Source organism: Anomaloglossus baeobatrachus, unplaced genomic scaffold (genome assembly GCF_048569485.1).
Source record: "Anomaloglossus baeobatrachus isolate aAnoBae1 unplaced genomic scaffold, aAnoBae1.hap1 Scaffold_597, whole genome shotgun sequence".
In the NCBI taxonomy this organism is placed as follows: Eukaryota; Metazoa; Chordata; class Amphibia; order Anura; family Aromobatidae; genus Anomaloglossus; species Anomaloglossus baeobatrachus.
This window is the reverse complement of record NW_027444961.1, coordinates 154930-175456: the sequence shown is the minus strand read 5'-3', so window position 1 is coordinate 175456 and position 20527 is coordinate 154930. Positions and strand designations below refer to the sequence as shown.

At 47.0% G+C, this 20527-nt stretch overlaps 16 non-coding genes across 16 annotated transcripts; all 16 read right to left on the bottom strand.

Moving 5' to 3' along the window:
* Positions 1 to 12: 12 nt before the first annotated feature.
* LOC142285213 (U2 spliceosomal RNA) lies at positions 13 to 203 on the bottom strand. Its single transcript, XR_012746641.1, has one exon. It is a non-coding gene; the product is annotated as a U2 spliceosomal RNA (small nuclear RNA).
* A 1118-nt stretch (positions 204 to 1321) lies between these two features.
* LOC142285212 (U2 spliceosomal RNA) lies at positions 1322 to 1512 on the bottom strand. Its single transcript, XR_012746640.1, has one exon. It is a non-coding gene; the product is annotated as a U2 spliceosomal RNA (small nuclear RNA).
* A 1116-nt stretch (positions 1513 to 2628) lies between these two features.
* LOC142285211 (U2 spliceosomal RNA) lies at positions 2629 to 2819 on the bottom strand. The gene has a single exon (XR_012746639.1). It is a non-coding gene; the product is annotated as a U2 spliceosomal RNA (small nuclear RNA).
* Positions 2820 to 3936: 1117 nt separating this feature from the next.
* Positions 3937 to 4127, bottom strand: LOC142285209 (U2 spliceosomal RNA). Its single transcript, XR_012746638.1, has one exon. It is a non-coding gene; the product is annotated as a U2 spliceosomal RNA (small nuclear RNA).
* Positions 4128 to 5244: 1117 nt separating this feature from the next.
* LOC142285207 (U2 spliceosomal RNA) lies at positions 5245 to 5435 on the bottom strand. The gene has a single exon (XR_012746636.1). It is a non-coding gene; the product is annotated as a U2 spliceosomal RNA (small nuclear RNA).
* Positions 5436 to 6552: 1117 nt separating this feature from the next.
* LOC142285242 (U2 spliceosomal RNA) lies at positions 6553 to 6737 on the bottom strand. The gene has a single exon (XR_012746667.1). It is a non-coding gene; the product is annotated as a U2 spliceosomal RNA (small nuclear RNA).
* A 1322-nt stretch (positions 6738 to 8059) lies between these two features.
* LOC142285206 (U2 spliceosomal RNA) lies at positions 8060 to 8250 on the bottom strand. The gene has a single exon (XR_012746635.1). It is a non-coding gene; the product is annotated as a U2 spliceosomal RNA (small nuclear RNA).
* A 1117-nt stretch (positions 8251 to 9367) lies between these two features.
* Positions 9368 to 9558, bottom strand: LOC142285205 (U2 spliceosomal RNA). The gene has a single exon (XR_012746634.1). It is a non-coding gene; the product is annotated as a U2 spliceosomal RNA (small nuclear RNA).
* Positions 9559 to 10675: 1117 nt separating this feature from the next.
* Positions 10676 to 10866, bottom strand: LOC142285204 (U2 spliceosomal RNA). Its single transcript, XR_012746633.1, has one exon. It is a non-coding gene; the product is annotated as a U2 spliceosomal RNA (small nuclear RNA).
* Positions 10867 to 11983: 1117 nt separating this feature from the next.
* Positions 11984 to 12174, bottom strand: LOC142285203 (U2 spliceosomal RNA). The gene has a single exon (XR_012746632.1). It is a non-coding gene; the product is annotated as a U2 spliceosomal RNA (small nuclear RNA).
* Positions 12175 to 13291: 1117 nt separating this feature from the next.
* Positions 13292 to 13482, bottom strand: LOC142285202 (U2 spliceosomal RNA). Its single transcript, XR_012746631.1, has one exon. It is a non-coding gene; the product is annotated as a U2 spliceosomal RNA (small nuclear RNA).
* A 1117-nt stretch (positions 13483 to 14599) lies between these two features.
* On the bottom strand, positions 14600 to 14790 carry LOC142285201 (U2 spliceosomal RNA). Its single transcript, XR_012746630.1, has one exon. It is a non-coding gene; the product is annotated as a U2 spliceosomal RNA (small nuclear RNA).
* A 1117-nt stretch (positions 14791 to 15907) lies between these two features.
* On the bottom strand, positions 15908 to 16098 carry LOC142285200 (U2 spliceosomal RNA). Its single transcript, XR_012746629.1, has one exon. It is a non-coding gene; the product is annotated as a U2 spliceosomal RNA (small nuclear RNA).
* A 1118-nt stretch (positions 16099 to 17216) lies between these two features.
* Positions 17217 to 17407, bottom strand: LOC142285199 (U2 spliceosomal RNA). Its single transcript, XR_012746628.1, has one exon. It is a non-coding gene; the product is annotated as a U2 spliceosomal RNA (small nuclear RNA).
* A 1117-nt stretch (positions 17408 to 18524) lies between these two features.
* On the bottom strand, positions 18525 to 18715 carry LOC142285198 (U2 spliceosomal RNA). Its single transcript, XR_012746627.1, has one exon. It is a non-coding gene; the product is annotated as a U2 spliceosomal RNA (small nuclear RNA).
* Positions 18716 to 19832: 1117 nt separating this feature from the next.
* LOC142285196 (U2 spliceosomal RNA) lies at positions 19833 to 20023 on the bottom strand. Its single transcript, XR_012746625.1, has one exon. It is a non-coding gene; the product is annotated as a U2 spliceosomal RNA (small nuclear RNA).
* Positions 20024 to 20527: the final 504 nt, after the last annotated feature.

Below are 20527 nucleotides of genomic sequence, written 5' to 3'. Positions count from 1 at the left end.
AACTGGGTTAAGAAGGGGTGCACCGTTCCTGGAGGTACTGCAATACCAGGTCAATGCGTGGAGTGGACAGAGCAAGCTCTTTTTCCATCTCCCTGTTCTAAAAATCCATTTAATATATGGTCCCCAGATAGGGGACGTATCAGATATTAAACTGATAAGAACAGATACTACACTTGATCTTAGCCAAAAGGCCGAGAAGCGATAACCAGAATTGGTTTGGGCCTCGAGTGGCACCCTGGCCTATGCCGGACACATCTTAGGGAGAGAGAGCGAGAGGGAGACAAACCCACGCCTACACAAGACATTTTGTCACCCAAGCCAACCCTTGAAAAGGCTGCTTTGCAGAGCAAAAACAAGAAGAATGGTGCGTTTTGCAGCCGCCGCCCACTGCAATGAATCTGAATAACTCCTCCTTTAGGGCGCAAGCAACTCCCCTCCCCCTTGCAGTCTTTCCAATTCACGATACAAAAAGACGGACAGGACAGGTTGCCTGACTTTCCGTCACTGCCACCCTTTGCCATCCTTACCCGTAGAAAGCCCTTTCATCATCCCCAAACCCTAATCTTTTCCCTTTCCTTCCCAGCCCCCAAACCCTGCCCTCTGTACCTTTCTCACCACCCCGCTTCCCTTCTCCTGTCATCCCCCTACCACCCGGGAAAAAAAGAGATTGCCCCCTCCTTCCACTAGCCCACCCTCCCACCCAAAGAACAACTTCTTCTGCGCAGCTTGTTTTCTAGGCAGCAGCGCTATTGTGATGTCATCGGGGGGCATTGTGACAAGCCGCCAGTGTTCCGTCTCTTCATGTTGTGCACTGTTCAAACCGAAAATACATCAACAGGCAGGCTACAGAAAAGCTTACTAACAAAGGTTAGAGAGGGGCTTTCTCAGAGGGCTTTTTACAGTTTGTCTATTCCCAATTAGCCGGTTTAGTATACTTAATGAAAGTACTAATTCTTTCATAGGCCGCCCATTCTTAGTATTTGACGTTCAGGTAACAACAGGTAACTTTATTTGGAGTGGAAGCAGAGAGATAACACCAGATGCCAATTGTAGATCCTCTCACACCTGTGGTCACTGCAGCATCTGACTCCACTTTGTCCAAAAGGGATCTATTCCATTCAATTACACATGATCTAGATTAGACTGACAACAAGATACTGCACGGGACATAGCAGAGTTGGTGAAGTTGAGTGGTGATGAGTTTGCTATTTGGATGAATAAAGCAAGTAAAAAGTGTGTTAGATAAAAATTCATTTCAATTCGCTAATCGGGCTAATATGAATCAGGTGAATCGAGTTCTGCTTTTGGAAACTGGGTTAAGAAGGGGTGCACCGTTCCTGGAGGTACTGCAATACCAGGTCAATGCGTGGAGTGGACAGAGCAAGCTCTTTTTCCATCTCCCTGTTCTAAAAATCCATTTAATATATGGTCCCCAGATAGGGGACGTATCAGATATTAAACTGATAAGAACAGATACTACACTTGATCTTAGCCAAAAGGCCGAGAAGCGATAACCAGAATTGGTTTGGGCCTCGAGTGGCACCTGGCCTATGCCGGACACATCTTAGGGAGAGAGAGCGAGAGGGAGACAAACCCACGCCTACACAAGACATTTTGTCACCCAAGCCAACCCTTGAAAAGGCTGCTTTGCAGAGCAAAAACAAGAAGAATGGTGCGTTTTGCAGCCGCCGCCCACTGCAATGAATCTGAATAACTCCTCCTTTAGGGCGCAAGCAACTCCCCTCCCCCTTGCAGTCTTTCCAATTCACGATACAAAAAGACGGACAGGACAGGTTGCCTGACTTTCCGTCACTGCCACCCTTTGCCATCCTTACCCGTAGAAAGCCCTTTCATCATCCCCAAACCCTAATCTTTTCCCTTTCCTTCCCAGCCCCCAAACCCTGCCCTCTGTACCTTTCTCACCACCCGCTTCCCTTCTCCTGTCATCCCCCTACCACCCGGGAAAAAAAGAGATTGCCCCCTCCTTCCACTAGCCCACCCTCCCACCCAAAGAACAACTTCTTCTGCGCAGCTTGTTTTCTAGGCAGCAGCGCTATTGTGATGTCATCGGGGGGCATTGTGACAAGCCGCCAGTGTTCCGTCTCTTCATGTTGTGCACTGTTCAAACCGAAAATACATCAACAGGCAGGCTACAGAAAAGCTTACTAACAAAGGTTAGAGAGGGGCTTTCTCAGAGGGCTTTTTACAGTTTGTCTATTCCCAATTAGCCGGTTTAGTATACTTAATGAAAGTACTAATTCTTTCATAGGCCGCCCATTCTTAGTATTTGACGTTCAGGTAACAACAGGTAACTTTATTTGGAGTGGAAGCAGAGAGATAACACCAGATGCCAATTGTAGATCCTCTCACACCTGTGGTCACTGCAGCATCTGACTCCACTTTGTCCAAAAGGGATCTATTCCATTCAATTACACATGATCTAGATTAGACTGACAACAAGATACTGCACGGGACATAGCAGAGTTGGTGAAGTTGAGTGGTGATGAGTTTGCTATTTGGATGAATAAAGCAAGTAAAAAGTGTGTTAGATAAAAATTCATTTCAATTCGCTAATCGGGCTAATATGAATCAGGTGAATCGAGTTCTGCTTTTGGAAACTGGGTTAAGAAGGGGTGCACCGTTCCTGGAGGTACTGCAATACCAGGTCAATGCGTGGAGTGGACAGAGCAAGCTCTTTTTCCATCTCCCTGTTCTAAAAATCCATTTAATATATGGTCCCCAGATAGGGGACGTATCAGATATTAAACTGATAAGAACAGATACTACACTTGATCTTAGCCAAAAGGCCGAGAAGCGATAACCAGAATTGGTTTGGGCCTCGAGTGGCACCCTGGCCTATGCCGGACACATCTTAGGGAGAGAGAGCGAGAGGGAGACAAACCCACGCCTACACAAGACATTTTGTCACCCAAGCCAACCCTTGAAAAGGCTGCTTTGCAGAGCAAAAACAAGAAGAATGGTGCGTTTTGCAGCCGCCGCCCACTGCAATGAATCTGAATAACTCCTCCTTTAGGGCGCAAGCAACTCCCCTCCCCCTTGCAGTCTTTCCAATTCACGATACAAAAAGACGGACAGGACAGGTTGCCTGACTTTCCGTCACTGCCACCCTTTGCCATCCTTACCCGTAGAAAGCCCTTTCATCATCCCCAAACCCTAATCTTTTCCCTTTCCTTCCCAGCCCCCAAACCCTGCCCTCTGTACCTTTCTCACCACCCGCTTCCCTTCTCCTGTCATCCCCCTACCACCCGGGAAAAAAAGAGATTGCCCCCTCCTTCCACTAGCCCACCCTCCCACCCAAAGAACAACTTCTTCTGCGCAGCTTGTTTTCTAGGCAGCAGCGCTATTGTGATGTCATCGGGGGGCATTGTGACAAGCCGCCAGTGTTCCGTCTCTTCATGTTGTGCACTGTTCAAACCGAAAATACATCAACAGGCAGGCTACAGAAAAGCTTACTAACAAAGGTTAGAGAGGGGCTTTCTCAGAGGGCTTTTTACAGTTTGTCTATTCCCAATTAGCCGGTTTAGTATACTTAATGAAAGTACTAATTCTTTCATAGGCCGCCCATTCTTAGTATTTGACGTTCAGGTAACAACAGGTAACTTTATTTGGAGTGGAAGCAGAGAGATAACACCAGATGCCAATTGTAGATCCTCTCACACCTGTGGTCACTGCAGCATCTGACTCCACTTTGTCCAAAAGGGATCTATTCCATTCAATTACACATGATCTAGATTAGACTGACAACAAGATACTGCACGGGACATAGCAGAGTTGGTGAAGTTGAGTGGTGATGAGTTTGCTATTTGGATGAATAAAGCAAGTAAAAAGTGTGTTAGATAAAAATTCATTTCAATTCGCTAATCGGGCTAATATGAATCAGGTGAATCGAGTTCTGCTTTTGGAAACTGGGTTAAGAAGGGGTGCACCGTTCCTGGAGGTACTGCAATACCAGGTCAATGCGTGGAGTGGACAGAGCAAGCTCTTTTTCCATCTCCCTGTTCTAAAAATCCATTTAATATATGGTCCCCAGATAGGGGACGTATCAGATATTAAACTGATAAGAACAGATACTACACTTGATCTTAGCCAAAAGGCCGAGAAGCGATAACCAGAATTGGTTTGGGCCTCGAGTGGCACCCTGGCCTATGCCGGACACATCTTAGGGAGAGAGAGCGAGAGGGAGACAAACCCACGCCTACACAAGACATTTTGTCACCCAAGCCAACCCTTGAAAAGGCTGCTTTGCAGAGCAAAAACAAGAAGAATGGTGCGTTTTGCAGCCGCCGCCCACTGCAATGAATCTGAATAACTCCTCCTTTAGGGCGCAAGCAACTCCCCTCCCCCTTGCAGTCTTTCCAATTCACGATACAAAAAGACGGACAGGACAGGTTGCCTGACTTTCCGTCACTGCCACCCTTTGCCATCCTTACCCGTAGAAAGCCCTTTCATCATCCCCAAACCCTAATCTTTTCCCTTTCCTTCCCAGCCCCCAAACCCTGCCCTCTGTACCTTTCTCACCACCCGCTTCCCTTCTCCTGTCATCCCCCTACCACCCGGGAAAAAAAGAGATTGCCCCCTCCTTCCACTAGCCCACCCTCCCACCCAAAGAACAACTTCTTCTGCGCAGCTTGTTTTCTAGGCAGCAGCGCTATTGTGATGTCATCGGGGGGCATTGTGACAAGCCGCCAGTGTTCCGTCTCTTCATGTTGTGCACTGTTCAAACCGAAAATACATCAACAGGCAGGCTACAGAAAAGCTTACTAACAAAGGTTAGAGAGGGGCTTTCTCAGAGGGCTTTTTACAGTTTGTCTATTCCCAATTAGCCGGTTTAGTATACTTAATGAAAGTACTAATTCTTTCATAGGCCGCCCATTCTTAGTATTTGACGTTCAGGTAACAACAGGTAACTTTATTTGGAGTGGAAGCAGAGAGATAACACCAGATGCCAATTGTAGATCCTCTCACACCTGTGGTCACTGCAGCATCTGACTCCACTTTGTCCAAAAGGGATCTATTCCATTCAATTACACATGATCTAGATTAGACTGACAACAAGATACTGCACGGGACATAGCAGAGTTGGTGAAGTTGAGTGGTGATGAGTTTGCTATTTGGATGAATAAAGCAAGTAAAAAGTGTGTTAGATAAAAATTCATTTCAATTCGCTAATCGGGCTAATATGAATCAGGTGAATCGAGTTCTGCTTTTGGAAACTGGGTTAAGAAGGGGTGCACCGTTCCTGGAGGTACTGCAATACCAGGTCAATGCGTGGAGTGGACAGAGCAAGCTCTTTTTCCATCTCCCTGTTCTAAAAATCCATTTAATATATGGTCCCCAGATAGGGGACGTATCAGATATTAAACTGATAAGAACAGATACTACACTTGATCTTAGCCAAAAGGCCGAGAAGCGATAACCAGAATTGGTTTGGGCCTCGAGTGGCACCCTGGCCTATGCCGGACACATCTTAGGGAGAGAGAGCGAGAGGGAGACAAACCCACGCCTACACAAGACATTTTGTCACCCAAGCCAACCCTTGAAAAGGCTGCTTTGCAGAGCAAAAACAAGAAGAATGGTGCGTTTTGCAGCCGCCGCCCACTGCAATGAATCTGAATAACTCCTCCTTTAGGGCGCAAGCAACTCCCCTCCCCCTTGCAGTCTTTCCAATTCACGATACAAAAAGACGGACAGGACAGGTTGCCTGACTTTCCGTCACTGCCACCCTTTGCCATCCTTACCCGTAGAAAGCCCTTTCATCATCCCCAAACCCTAATCTTTTCCCTTTCCTTCCCAGCCCCCAAACCCTGCCCTCTGTACCTTTCTCACCACCCGCTTCCCTTCTCCTGTCATCCCCCTACCACCCGGGAAAAAAAGAGATTGCCCCCTCCTTCCACTAGCCCACCCTCCCACCCAAAGAACAACTTCTTCTGCGCAGCTTGTTTTCTAGGCAGCAGCGCTATTGTGATGTCATCGGGGGGCATTGTGACAAGCCGCCAGTGTTCCGTCTCTTCATGTTGTGCACTGTTCAAACCGAAAATACATCAACAGGCAGGCTACAGAAAAGCTTACTAACAAAGGTTAGAGAGGGGCTTTCTCAGAGGGCTTTTTACAGTTTGTCTATTCCCAATTAGCCGGTTTAGTATACTTAATGAAAGTACTAATTCTTTCATAGGCCGCCCATTCTTAGTATTTGACGTTCAGGTAACAACAGGTAACTTTATTTGGAGTGGAAGCAGAGAGATAACACCAGATGCCAATTGTAGATCCTCTCACACCTGTGGTCACTGCAGCATCTGACTCCACTTTGTCCAAAAGGGATCTATTCCATTCAATTACACATGATCTAGATTAGACTGACAACAAGATACTGCACGGGACATAGCAGAGTTGGTGAAGTTGAGTGGTGATGAGTTTGCTATTTGGATGAATAAAGCAAGTAAAAAGTGTGTTAGATAAAAATTCATTTCAATTCGCTAATCGGGCTAATATGAATCAGGTGAATCGAGTTCTGCTTTTGGAAACTGGGTTAAGAAGGGGTGCACCGTTCCTGGAGGTACTGCAATACCAGGTCAATGCGTGGAGTGGACAGAGCAAGCTCTTTTTCCATCTCCCTGTTCTAAAAATCCATTTAATATATGGTCCCCAGATAGGGGACGTATCAGATATTAAACTGATAAGAACAGATGAGATTTCATCCGCAAATTTCAGAAAACGGTCATCGGCCACCACACAAAAGCGCAGTGCCGCAGGTGGTCGCCTCCCGAGCCCAGGAACCACCAGCCATAAGGGGACGTAAGCACCAAAAGGCGCAACAATCCCCGAGGCCGGCGGTTGTGCAAGCCCGGGCCCCTCCCAGCCAAGACCAAGGCAAACCCAATGAAGGGACTACACTTGATCTTAGCCAAAAGGCCGAGAAGCGATAACCAGAATTGGTTTGGGCCTCGAGTGGCACCCTGGCCTATGCCGGACACATCTTAGGGAGAGAGAGCGAGAGGGAGACAAACCCACGCCTACACAAGACATTTTGTCACCCAAGCCAACCCTTGAAAAGGCTGCTTTGCAGAGCAAAAACAAGAAGAATGGTGCGTTTTGCAGCCGCCGCCCACTGCAATGAATCTGAATAACTCCTCCTTTAGGGCGCAAGCAACTCCCCTCCCCCTTGCAGTCTTTCCAATTCACGATACAAAAAGACGGACAGGACAGGTTGCCTGACTTTCCGTCACTGCCACCCTTTGCCATCCTTACCCGTAGAAAGCCCTTTCATCATCCCCAAACCCTAATCTTTTCCCTTTCCTTCCCAGCCCCCAAACCCTGCCCTCTGTACCTTTCTCACCACCCGCTTCCCTTCTCCTGTCATCCCCCTACCACCCGGGAAAAAAAGAGATTGCCCCCTCCTTCCACTAGCCCACCCTCCCACCCAAAGAACAACTTCTTCTGCGCAGCTTGTTTTCTAGGCAGCAGCGCTATTGTGATGTCATCGGGGGGCATTGTGACAAGCCGCCAGTGTTCCGTCTCTTCATGTTGTGCACTGTTCAAACCGAAAATACATCAACAGGCAGGCTACAGAAAAGCTTACTAACAAAGGTTAGAGAGGGGCTTTCTCAGAGGGCTTTTTACAGTTTGTCTATTCCCAATTAGCCGGTTTAGTATACTTAATGAAAGTACTAATTCTTTCATAGGCCGCCCATTCTTAGTATTTGACGTTCAGGTAACAACAGGTAACTTTATTTGGAGTGGAAGCAGAGAGATAACACCAGATGCCAATTGTAGATCCTCTCACACCTGTGGTCACTGCAGCATCTGACTCCACTTTGTCCAAAAGGGATCTATTCCATTCAATTACACATGATCTAGATTAGACTGACAACAAGATACTGCACGGGACATAGCAGAGTTGGTGAAGTTGAGTGGTGATGAGTTTGCTATTTGGATGAATAAAGCAAGTAAAAAGTGTGTTAGATAAAAATTCATTTCAATTCGCTAATCGGGCTAATATGAATCAGGTGAATCGAGTTCTGCTTTTGGAAACTGGGTTAAGAAGGGGTGCACCGTTCCTGGAGGTACTGCAATACCAGGTCAATGCGTGGAGTGGACAGAGCAAGCTCTTTTTCCATCTCCCTGTTCTAAAAATCCATTTAATATATGGTCCCCAGATAGGGGACGTATCAGATATTAAACTGATAAGAACAGATACTACACTTGATCTTAGCCAAAAGGCCGAGAAGCGATAACCAGAATTGGTTTGGGCCTCGAGTGGCACCCTGGCCTATGCCGGACACATCTTAGGGAGAGAGAGCGAGAGGGAGACAAACCCACGCCTACACAAGACATTTTGTCACCCAAGCCAACCCTTGAAAAGGCTGCTTTGCAGAGCAAAAACAAGAAGAATGGTGCGTTTTGCAGCCGCCGCCCACTGCAATGAATCTGAATAACTCCTCCTTTAGGGCGCAAGCAACTCCCCTCCCCCTTGCAGTCTTTCCAATTCACGATACAAAAAGACGGACAGGACAGGTTGCCTGACTTTCCGTCACTGCCACCCTTTGCCATCCTTACCCGTAGAAAGCCCTTTCATCATCCCCAAACCCTAATCTTTTCCCTTTCCTTCCCAGCCCCCAAACCCTGCCCTCTGTACCTTTCTCACCACCCGCTTCCCTTCTCCTGTCATCCCCCTACCACCCGGGAAAAAAAGAGATTGCCCCCTCCTTCCACTAGCCCACCCTCCCACCCAAAGAACAACTTCTTCTGCGCAGCTTGTTTTCTAGGCAGCAGCGCTATTGTGATGTCATCGGGGGGCATTGTGACAAGCCGCCAGTGTTCCGTCTCTTCATGTTGTGCACTGTTCAAACCGAAAATACATCAACAGGCAGGCTACAGAAAAGCTTACTAACAAAGGTTAGAGAGGGGCTTTCTCAGAGGGCTTTTTACAGTTTGTCTATTCCCAATTAGCCGGTTTAGTATACTTAATGAAAGTACTAATTCTTTCATAGGCCGCCCATTCTTAGTATTTGACGTTCAGGTAACAACAGGTAACTTTATTTGGAGTGGAAGCAGAGAGATAACACCAGATGCCAATTGTAGATCCTCTCACACCTGTGGTCACTGCAGCATCTGACTCCACTTTGTCCAAAAGGGATCTATTCCATTCAATTACACATGATCTAGATTAGACTGACAACAAGATACTGCACGGGACATAGCAGAGTTGGTGAAGTTGAGTGGTGATGAGTTTGCTATTTGGATGAATAAAGCAAGTAAAAAGTGTGTTAGATAAAAATTCATTTCAATTCGCTAATCGGGCTAATATGAATCAGGTGAATCGAGTTCTGCTTTTGGAAACTGGGTTAAGAAGGGGTGCACCGTTCCTGGAGGTACTGCAATACCAGGTCAATGCGTGGAGTGGACAGAGCAAGCTCTTTTTCCATCTCCCTGTTCTAAAAATCCATTTAATATATGGTCCCCAGATAGGGGACGTATCAGATATTAAACTGATAAGAACAGATACTACACTTGATCTTAGCCAAAAGGCCGAGAAGCGATAACCAGAATTGGTTTGGGCCTCGAGTGGCACCCTGGCCTATGCCGGACACATCTTAGGGAGAGAGAGCGAGAGGGAGACAAACCCACGCCTACACAAGACATTTTGTCACCCAAGCCAACCCTTGAAAAGGCTGCTTTGCAGAGCAAAAACAAGAAGAATGGTGCGTTTTGCAGCCGCCGCCCACTGCAATGAATCTGAATAACTCCTCCTTTAGGGCGCAAGCAACTCCCCTCCCCCTTGCAGTCTTTCCAATTCACGATACAAAAAGACGGACAGGACAGGTTGCCTGACTTTCCGTCACTGCCACCCTTTGCCATCCTTACCCGTAGAAAGCCCTTTCATCATCCCCAAACCCTAATCTTTTCCCTTTCCTTCCCAGCCCCCAAACCCTGCCCTCTGTACCTTTCTCACCACCCGCTTCCCTTCTCCTGTCATCCCCCTACCACCCGGGAAAAAAAGAGATTGCCCCCTCCTTCCACTAGCCCACCCTCCCACCCAAAGAACAACTTCTTCTGCGCAGCTTGTTTTCTAGGCAGCAGCGCTATTGTGATGTCATCGGGGGGCATTGTGACAAGCCGCCAGTGTTCCGTCTCTTCATGTTGTGCACTGTTCAAACCGAAAATACATCAACAGGCAGGCTACAGAAAAGCTTACTAACAAAGGTTAGAGAGGGGCTTTCTCAGAGGGCTTTTTACAGTTTGTCTATTCCCAATTAGCCGGTTTAGTATACTTAATGAAAGTACTAATTCTTTCATAGGCCGCCCATTCTTAGTATTTGACGTTCAGGTAACAACAGGTAACTTTATTTGGAGTGGAAGCAGAGAGATAACACCAGATGCCAATTGTAGATCCTCTCACACCTGTGGTCACTGCAGCATCTGACTCCACTTTGTCCAAAAGGGATCTATTCCATTCAATTACACATGATCTAGATTAGACTGACAACAAGATACTGCACGGGACATAGCAGAGTTGGTGAAGTTGAGTGGTGATGAGTTTGCTATTTGGATGAATAAAGCAAGTAAAAAGTGTGTTAGATAAAAATTCATTTCAATTCGCTAATCGGGCTAATATGAATCAGGTGAATCGAGTTCTGCTTTTGGAAACTGGGTTAAGAAGGGGTGCACCGTTCCTGGAGGTACTGCAATACCAGGTCAATGCGTGGAGTGGACAGAGCAAGCTCTTTTTCCATCTCCCTGTTCTAAAAATCCATTTAATATATGGTCCCCAGATAGGGGACGTATCAGATATTAAACTGATAAGAACAGATACTACACTTGATCTTAGCCAAAAGGCCGAGAAGCGATAACCAGAATTGGTTTGGGCCTCGAGTGGCACCCTGGCCTATGCCGGACACATCTTAGGGAGAGAGAGCGAGAGGGAGACAAACCCACGCCTACACAAGACATTTTGTCACCCAAGCCAACCCTTGAAAAGGCTGCTTTGCAGAGCAAAAACAAGAAGAATGGTGCGTTTTGCAGCCGCCGCCCACTGCAATGAATCTGAATAACTCCTCCTTTAGGGCGCAAGCAACTCCCCTCCCCCTTGCAGTCTTTCCAATTCACGATACAAAAAGACGGACAGGACAGGTTGCCTGACTTTCCGTCACTGCCACCCTTTGCCATCCTTACCCGTAGAAAGCCCTTTCATCATCCCCAAACCCTAATCTTTTCCCTTTCCTTCCCAGCCCCCAAACCCTGCCCTCTGTACCTTTCTCACCACCCGCTTCCCTTCTCCTGTCATCCCCCTACCACCCGGGAAAAAAAGAGATTGCCCCCTCCTTCCACTAGCCCACCCTCCCACCCAAAGAACAACTTCTTCTGCGCAGCTTGTTTTCTAGGCAGCAGCGCTATTGTGATGTCATCGGGGGGCATTGTGACAAGCCGCCAGTGTTCCGTCTCTTCATGTTGTGCACTGTTCAAACCGAAAATACATCAACAGGCAGGCTACAGAAAAGCTTACTAACAAAGGTTAGAGAGGGGCTTTCTCAGAGGGCTTTTTACAGTTTGTCTATTCCCAATTAGCCGGTTTAGTATACTTAATGAAAGTACTAATTCTTTCATAGGCCGCCCATTCTTAGTATTTGACGTTCAGGTAACAACAGGTAACTTTATTTGGAGTGGAAGCAGAGAGATAACACCAGATGCCAATTGTAGATCCTCTCACACCTGTGGTCACTGCAGCATCTGACTCCACTTTGTCCAAAAGGGATCTATTCCATTCAATTACACATGATCTAGATTAGACTGACAACAAGATACTGCACGGGACATAGCAGAGTTGGTGAAGTTGAGTGGTGATGAGTTTGCTATTTGGATGAATAAAGCAAGTAAAAAGTGTGTTAGATAAAAATTCATTTCAATTCGCTAATCGGGCTAATATGAATCAGGTGAATCGAGTTCTGCTTTTGGAAACTGGGTTAAGAAGGGGTGCACCGTTCCTGGAGGTACTGCAATACCAGGTCAATGCGTGGAGTGGACAGAGCAAGCTCTTTTTCCATCTCCCTGTTCTAAAAATCCATTTAATATATGGTCCCCAGATAGGGGACGTATCAGATATTAAACTGATAAGAACAGATACTACACTTGATCTTAGCCAAAAGGCCGAGAAGCGATAACCAGAATTGGTTTGGGCCTCGAGTGGCACCCTGGCCTATGCCGGACACATCTTAGGGAGAGAGAGCGAGAGGGAGACAAACCCACGCCTACACAAGACATTTTGTCACCCAAGCCAACCCTTGAAAAGGCTGCTTTGCAGAGCAAAAACAAGAAGAATGGTGCGTTTTGCAGCCGCCGCCCACTGCAATGAATCTGAATAACTCCTCCTTTAGGGCGCAAGCAACTCCCCTCCCCCTTGCAGTCTTTCCAATTCACGATACAAAAAGACGGACAGGACAGGTTGCCTGACTTTCCGTCACTGCCACCCTTTGCCATCCTTACCCGTAGAAAGCCCTTTCATCATCCCCAAACCCTAATCTTTTCCCTTTCCTTCCCAGCCCCCAAACCCTGCCCTCTGTACCTTTCTCACCACCCGCTTCCCTTCTCCTGTCATCCCCCTACCACCCGGGAAAAAAAGAGATTGCCCCCTCCTTCCACTAGCCCACCCTCCCACCCAAAGAACAACTTCTTCTGCGCAGCTTGTTTTCTAGGCAGCAGCGCTATTGTGATGTCATCGGGGGGCATTGTGACAAGCCGCCAGTGTTCCGTCTCTTCATGTTGTGCACTGTTCAAACCGAAAATACATCAACAGGCAGGCTACAGAAAAGCTTACTAACAAAGGTTAGAGAGGGGCTTTCTCAGAGGGCTTTTTACAGTTTGTCTATTCCCAATTAGCCGGTTTAGTATACTTAATGAAAGTACTAATTCTTTCATAGGCCGCCCATTCTTAGTATTTGACGTTCAGGTAACAACAGGTAACTTTATTTGGAGTGGAAGCAGAGAGATAACACCAGATGCCAATTGTAGATCCTCTCACACCTGTGGTCACTGCAGCATCTGACTCCACTTTGTCCAAAAGGGATCTATTCCATTCAATTACACATGATCTAGATTAGACTGACAACAAGATACTGCACGGGACATAGCAGAGTTGGTGAAGTTGAGTGGTGATGAGTTTGCTATTTGGATGAATAAAGCAAGTAAAAAGTGTGTTAGATAAAAATTCATTTCAATTCGCTAATCGGGCTAATATGAATCAGGTGAATCGAGTTCTGCTTTTGGAAACTGGGTTAAGAAGGGGTGCACCGTTCCTGGAGGTACTGCAATACCAGGTCAATGCGTGGAGTGGACAGAGCAAGCTCTTTTTCCATCTCCCTGTTCTAAAAATCCATTTAATATATGGTCCCCAGATAGGGGACGTATCAGATATTAAACTGATAAGAACAGATACTACACTTGATCTTAGCCAAAAGGCCGAGAAGCGATAACCAGAATTGGTTTGGGCCTCGAGTGGCACCCTGGCCTATGCCGGACACATCTTAGGGAGAGAGAGCGAGAGGGAGACAAACCCACGCCTACACAAGACATTTTGTCACCCAAGCCAACCCTTGAAAAGGCTGCTTTGCAGAGCAAAAACAAGAAGAATGGTGCGTTTTGCAGCCGCCGCCCACTGCATTGAATCTGAATAACTCCTCCTTTAGGGCGCAAGCAACTCCCCTCCCCCTTGCAGTCTTTCCAATTCACGATACAAAAAGACGGACAGGACAGGTTGCCTGACTTTCCGTCACTGCCACCCTTTGCCATCCTTACCCGTAGAAAGCCCTTTCATCATCCCCAAACCCTAATCTTTTCCCTTTCCTTCCCAGCCCCCAAACCCTGCCCTCTGTACCTTTCTCACCACCCGCTTCCCTTCTCCTGTCATCCCCCTACCACCCGGGAAAAAAAGAGATTGCCCCCTCCTTCCACTAGCCCACCCTCCCACCCAAAGAACAACTTCTTCTGCGCAGCTTGTTTTCTAGGCAGCAGCGCTATTGTGATGTCATCGGGGGGCATTGTGACAAGCCGCCAGTGTTCCGTCTCTTCATGTTGTGCACTGTTCAAACCGAAAATACATCAACAGGCAGGCTACAGAAAAGCTTACTAACAAAGGTTAGAGAGGGGCTTTCTCAGAGGGCTTTTTACAGTTTGTCTATTCCCAATTAGCCGGTTTAGTATACTTAATGAAAGTACTAATTCTTTCATAGGCCGCCCATTCTTAGTATTTGACGTTCAGGTAACAACAGGTAACTTTATTTGGAGTGGAAGCAGAGAGATAACACCAGATGCCAATTGTAGATCCTCTCACACCTGTGGTCACTGCAGCATCTGACTGCACTTTGTCCAAAAGGGATCTATTCCATTCAATTACACATGATCTAGATTAGACTGACAACAAGATACTGCACGGGACATAGCAGAGTTGGTGAAGTTGAGTGGTGATGAGTTTGCTATTTGGATGAATAAAGCAAGTAAAAAGTGTGTTAGATAAAAATTCATTTCAATTCGCTAATCGGGCTAATATGAATCAGGTGAATCGAGTTCTGCTTTTGGAAACTGGGTTAAGAAGGGGTGCACCGTTCCTGGAGGTACTGCAATACCAGGTCAATGCGTGGAGTGGACAGAGCAAGCTCTTTTTCCATCTCCCTGTTCTAAAAATCCATTTAATATATGGTCCCCAGATAGGGGACGTATCAGATATTAAACTGATAAGAACAGATACTACACTTGATCTTAGCCAAAAGGCCGAGAAGCGATAACCAGAATTGGTTTGGGCCTCGAGTGGCACCCTGGCCTATGCCGGACACATCTTAGGGAGAGAGAGCGAGAGGGAGACAAACCCACGCCTACACAAGACATTTTGTCACCCAAGCCAACCCTTGAAAAGGCTGCTTTGCAGAGCAAAAACAAGAAGAATGGTGCGTTTTGCAGCCGCCGCCCACTGCAATGAATCTGAATAACTCCTCCTTTAGGGCGCAAGCAACTCCCCTCCCCCTTGCAGTCTTTCCAATTCACGATACAAAAAGACGGACAGGACAGGTTGCCTGACTTTCCGTCACTGCCACCCTTTGCCATCCTTACCCGTAGAAAGCCCTTTCATCATCCCCAAACCCTAATCTTTTCCCTTTCCTTCCCAGCCCCCAAACCCTGCCCTCTGTACCTTTCTCACCACCCGCTTCCCTTCTCCTGTCATCCCCCTACCACCCGGGAAAAAAAGAGATTGCCCCCTCCTTCCACTAGCCCACCCTCCCACCCAAAGAACAACTTCTTCTGCGCAGCTTGTTTTCTAGGCAGCAGTGCTATTGTGATGTCATCGGGGGGCATTGTGACAAGCCGCCAGTGTTCCGTCTCTTCATGTTGTGCACTGTTCAAACCGAAAATACATCAACAGGCAGGCTACAGAAAAGCTTACTAACAAAGGTTAGAGAGGGGCTTTCTCAGAGGGCTTTTTACAGTTTGTCTATTCCCAATTAGCCGGTTTAGTATACTTAATGAAAGTACTAATTCTTTCATAGGCCGCCCATTCTTAGTATTTGACGTTCAGGTAACAACAGGTAACTTTATTTGGAGTGGAAGCAGAGAGATAACACCAGATGCCAATTGTAGATCCTCTCACACCTGTGGTCACTGCAGCATCTGACTCCACTTTGTCCAAAAGGGATCTATTCCATTCAATTACACATGATCTAGATTAGACTGACAACAAGATACTGCACGGGACATAGCAGAGTTGGTGAAGTTGAGTGGTGATGAGTTTGCTATTTGGATGAATAAAGCAAGTAAAAAGTGTGTTAGATAAAAATTCATTTCAATTCGCTAATCGGGCTAATATGAATCAGGTGAATCGAGTTCTGCTTTTGGAAACTGGGTTAAGAAGGGGTGCACCGTTCCTGGAGGTACTGCAATACCAGGTCAATGCGTGGAGTGGACAGAGCAAGCTCTTTTTCCATCTCCCTGTTCTAAAAATCCATTTAATATATGGTCCCCAGATAGGGGACGTATCAGATATTAAACTGATAAGAACAGATACTACACTTGATCTTAGCCAAAAGGCCGAGAAGCGATAACCAGAATTGGTTTGGGCCTCGAGTGGCACCCTGGCCTATGCCGGACACATCTTAGGGAGAGAGAGCGAGAGGGAGACAAACCCACGCCTACACAAGACATTTTGTCACCCAAGCCAACCCTTGAAAAGGCTGCTTTGCAGAGCAAAAACAAGAAGAATGGTGCGTTTTGCAGCCGCCGCCCACTGCAATGAATCTGAATAACTCCTCCTTTAGGGCGCAAGCAACTCCCCTCCCCCTTGCAGTCTTTCCAATTCACGATACAAAAAGACGGACAGGACAGGTTGCCTGACTTTCCGTCACTGCCACCCTTTGCCATCCTTACCCGTAGAAAGCCCTTTCATCATCCCCAAACCCTAATCTTTTCCCTTTCCTTCCCAGCCCCCAAACCCTGCCCTCTGTACCTTTCTCACCACCCGCTTCCCTTCTCCTGTCATCCCCCTACCACCCGGGAAAAAAAAGAGATTGCCCCCTCCTTCCACTAGCCCACCCTCCCACCCAAAGAACAACTTCTTCTGCGCAGCTTGTTTTCTAGGCAGCAGCGCTATTGTGATGTCATCGGGGGGCATTGTGACAAGCCGCCAGTGTTCCGTCTCTTCATGTTGTGCACTGTTCAAACCGAAAATACATCAACAGGCAGGCTACAGAAAAGCTTACTAACAAAGGTTAGAGAGGGGCTTTCTCAGAGGGCTTTTTACAGTTTGTCTATTCCCAATTAGCCGGTTTAGTATACTTAATGAAAGTACTAATTCTTTCATAGGCCGCCCATTCTTAGTATTTGACGTTCAGGTAACAACAGGTAACTTTATTTGGAGTGGAAGCAGAGAGATAACACCAGATGCCAATTGTAGATCCTCTCACACCTGTGGTCACTGCAGCATCTGACTCCACTTTGTCCAAAAGGGATCTATTCCATTCAATTACACATGATCTAGATTAGACTGACAACAAGATACTGCACGGGACATAGCAGAGTTGGTGAAGTTGAGTGGTGATGAGTTTGCTATTTGGATGAATAAAGCAAGTAAAAAGTGTGTTAGATAAAAATTCATTTCAATTCGCTAATCGGGCTAATATGAATCAGGTGAATCGAGTTCTGCTTTTGGAAACTGGGTTAAGAAGGGGTGCACCGTTCCTGGAGGTACTGCAATACCAGGTCAATGCGTGGAGTGGACAGAGCAAGCTCTTTTTCCATCTCCCTGTTCTAAAAATCCATTTAATATATGGTCCCCAGATAGGGGACGTATCAGATATTAAACTGATAAGAACAGATACTACACTTGATCTTAGCCAAAAGGCCGAGAAGCGATAACCAGAATTGGTTTGGGCCTCGAGTGGCACCCTGGCCTATGCCGGACACATCTTAGGGAGAGAGAGCGAGAGGGAGACAAACCCACGCCTACACAAGACATTTTGTCACCCAAGCCAACCCTTGAAAAGGCTGCTTTGCAGAGCAAAAACAAGAAGAATGGTGCGTTTTGCAGCCGCCGCCCACTGCAATGAATCTGAATAACTCCTCCTTTAGGGCGCAAGCAACTCCCCTCCCCCTTGCAGTCTTTCCAATTCACGATACAAAAAGACGGACAGGACAGGTTGCCTGACTTTCCGTCACTGCCACCCTTTGCCATCCTTACCCGTAGAAAGCCCTTTCATCATCCCCAAACCCTAATCTTTTCCCTTTCCTTCCCAGCCCCCAAACCCTGCCCTCTGTACCTTTCTCACCACCCGCTTCCCTTCTCCTGTCATCCCCCTACCACCCGGGAAAAAAAGAGATTGCCCCCTCCTTCCACTAGCCCACCCTCCCACCCAAAGAACAACTTCTTCTGCGCAGCTTGTTTTCTAGGCAGCAGCGCTATTGTGATGTCATCGGGGGGCATTGTGACAAGCCGCCAGTGTTCCGTCTCTTCATGTTGTGCACTGTTCAAACCGAAAATACATCAACAGGCAGGCTACAGAAAAGCTTACTAACAAAGGTTAGAGAGGGGCTTTCTCAGAGGGCTTTTTACAGTTTGTCTATTCCCAATTAGCCGGTTTAGTATACTTAATGAAAGTACTAATTCTTTCATAGGCCGCCCATTCTTAGTATTTGACGTTCAGGTAACAACAGGTAACTTTATTTGGAGTGGAAGCAGAGAGATAACACCAGATGCCAATTGTAGATCCTCTCACACCTGTGGTCACTGCAGCATCTGACTCCACTTTGTCCAAAAGGGATCTATTCCATTCAATTACACATGATCTAGATTAGACTGACAACAAGATACTGCACGGGACATAGCAGAGTTGGTGAAGTTGAGTGGTGATGAGTTTGCTATTTGGATGAATAAAGCAAGTAAAAAGTGTGTTAGATAAAAATTCATTTCAATTCGCTAATCGGGCTAATATGAATCAGGTGAATCGAGTTCTGCTTTTGGAAACTGGGTTAAGAAGGGGTGCACCGTTCCTGGAGGTACTGCAATACCAGGTCAATGCGTGGAGTGGACAGAGCAAGCTCTTTTTCCATCTCCCTGTTCTAAAAATCCATTTAATATATGGTCCCCAGATAGGGGACGTATCAGATATTAAACTGATAAGAACAGATACTACACTTGATCTTAGCCAAAAGGCCGAGAAGCGATAACCAGAATTGGTTTGGGCCTCGAGTGGCACCCTGGCCTATGCCGGACACATCTTAGGGAGAGAGAGCGAGAGGGAGACAAACCCACGCCTACACAAGACATTTTGTCACCCAAGCCAACCCTTGAAAAGGCTGCTTTGCAGAGCAAAAACAAGAAGAATGGTGCGTTTTGCAGCCGCCGCCCACTGCAATGAATCTGAATAACTCCTCCTTTAGGGCGCAAGCAACTCCCCTCCCCCTTGCAGTCTTTCCAATTCACGATACAAAAAGACGGACAGGACAGGTTGCCTGACTTTCCGTCACTGCCACCCTTTGCCATCCTTACCCGTAGAAAGCCCTTTCATCATCCCCAAACCCTAATCTTTTCCCTTTCCTTCCCAGCCCCCAAACCCTGCCCTCTGTACCTTTCTCACCACCCGCTTCCCTTCTCCTGTCATCCCCCTACCACCCGGGAAAAAAAGAGATTGCCCCCTCCTTCCACTAGCCCACCCTCCCACCCAAAGAACAACTTCTTCTGCGCAGCTTGTTTTCTAGGCAGCAGCGCTATTGTGATGTCATCGGGGGGCATTGTGACAAGCCGCCAGTGTTCCGTCTCTTCATGTTGTGCACTGTTCAAACCGAAAATACATCAACAGGCAGGCTACAGAAAAGCTTACTAACAAAGGTTAGAGAGGGGCTTTCTCAGAGGGCTTTTTACAGTTTGTCTATTCCCAATTAGCCGGTTTAGTATACTTAATGAAAGTACTAATTCTTTCATAGGCCGCCCATTCTTAGTATTTGACGTTCAGGTAACAACAGGTAACTTTATTTGGAGTGGAAGCAGAGAGATAACACCAGATGCCAATTGTAGATCCTCTCACACCTGTGGTCACTGCAGCATCTGACTCCACTTTGTCCAAAAGGGATCTATTCCATTCAATTACACATGATCTAGATTAGACTGACAACAAGATACTGCACGGGACATAGCAGAGTTGGTGAAGTTGAGTGGTGATGAGTTTGCTATTTGGATGAATAAAGCAAGTAAAAAGTGTGTTAGATAAAAATTCATTTCAATTCGCTAATCGGGCTAATATGAATCAGGTGAATCGAGTTCTGCTTTTGGAAACTGGGTTAAGAAGGGGTGCACCGTTCCTGGAGGTACTGCAATACCAGGTCAATGCGTGGAGTGGACAGAGCAAGCTCTTTTTCCATCTCCCTGTTCTAAAAATCCATTTAATATATGGTCCCCAGATAGGGGACGTATCAGATATTAAACTGATAAGAACAGATACTACACTTGATCTTAGCCAAAAGGCCGAGAAGCGATAACCAGAATTGGTTTGGGCCTCGAGTGGCACCCTGGCCTATGCCGGACACATCTTAGGGAGAGAGAGCGAGAGGGAGACAAACCCACGCCTACACAAGACATTTTGTCACCCAAGCCAACCCTTGAAAAGGCTGCTTTGCAGAGCAAAAACAAGAAGAATGGTGCGTTTTGCAGCCGCCGCCCACTGCAATGAATCTGAATAACTCCTCCTTTAGGGCGCAAGCAACTCCCCTCCCCCTTGCAGTCTTTCCAATTCACGATACAAAAAGACGGACAGGACAGGTTGCCTGACTTTCCGTCACTGCCACCCTTTGCCATCCTTACCCGTAGAAAGCCCTTTCATCATCCCCAAACCCTAATCTTTTCCCTTTCCTTCCCAGCCCCCAAACCCTGCCCTCTGTACCTTTCTCACCACCCGCTTCCCTTCTCCTGTCATCCCCCTACCACCCGGGAAAAAAAGAGATTGCCCCCTCCTTCCACTAGCCCACCCTCCCACCCAAAGAA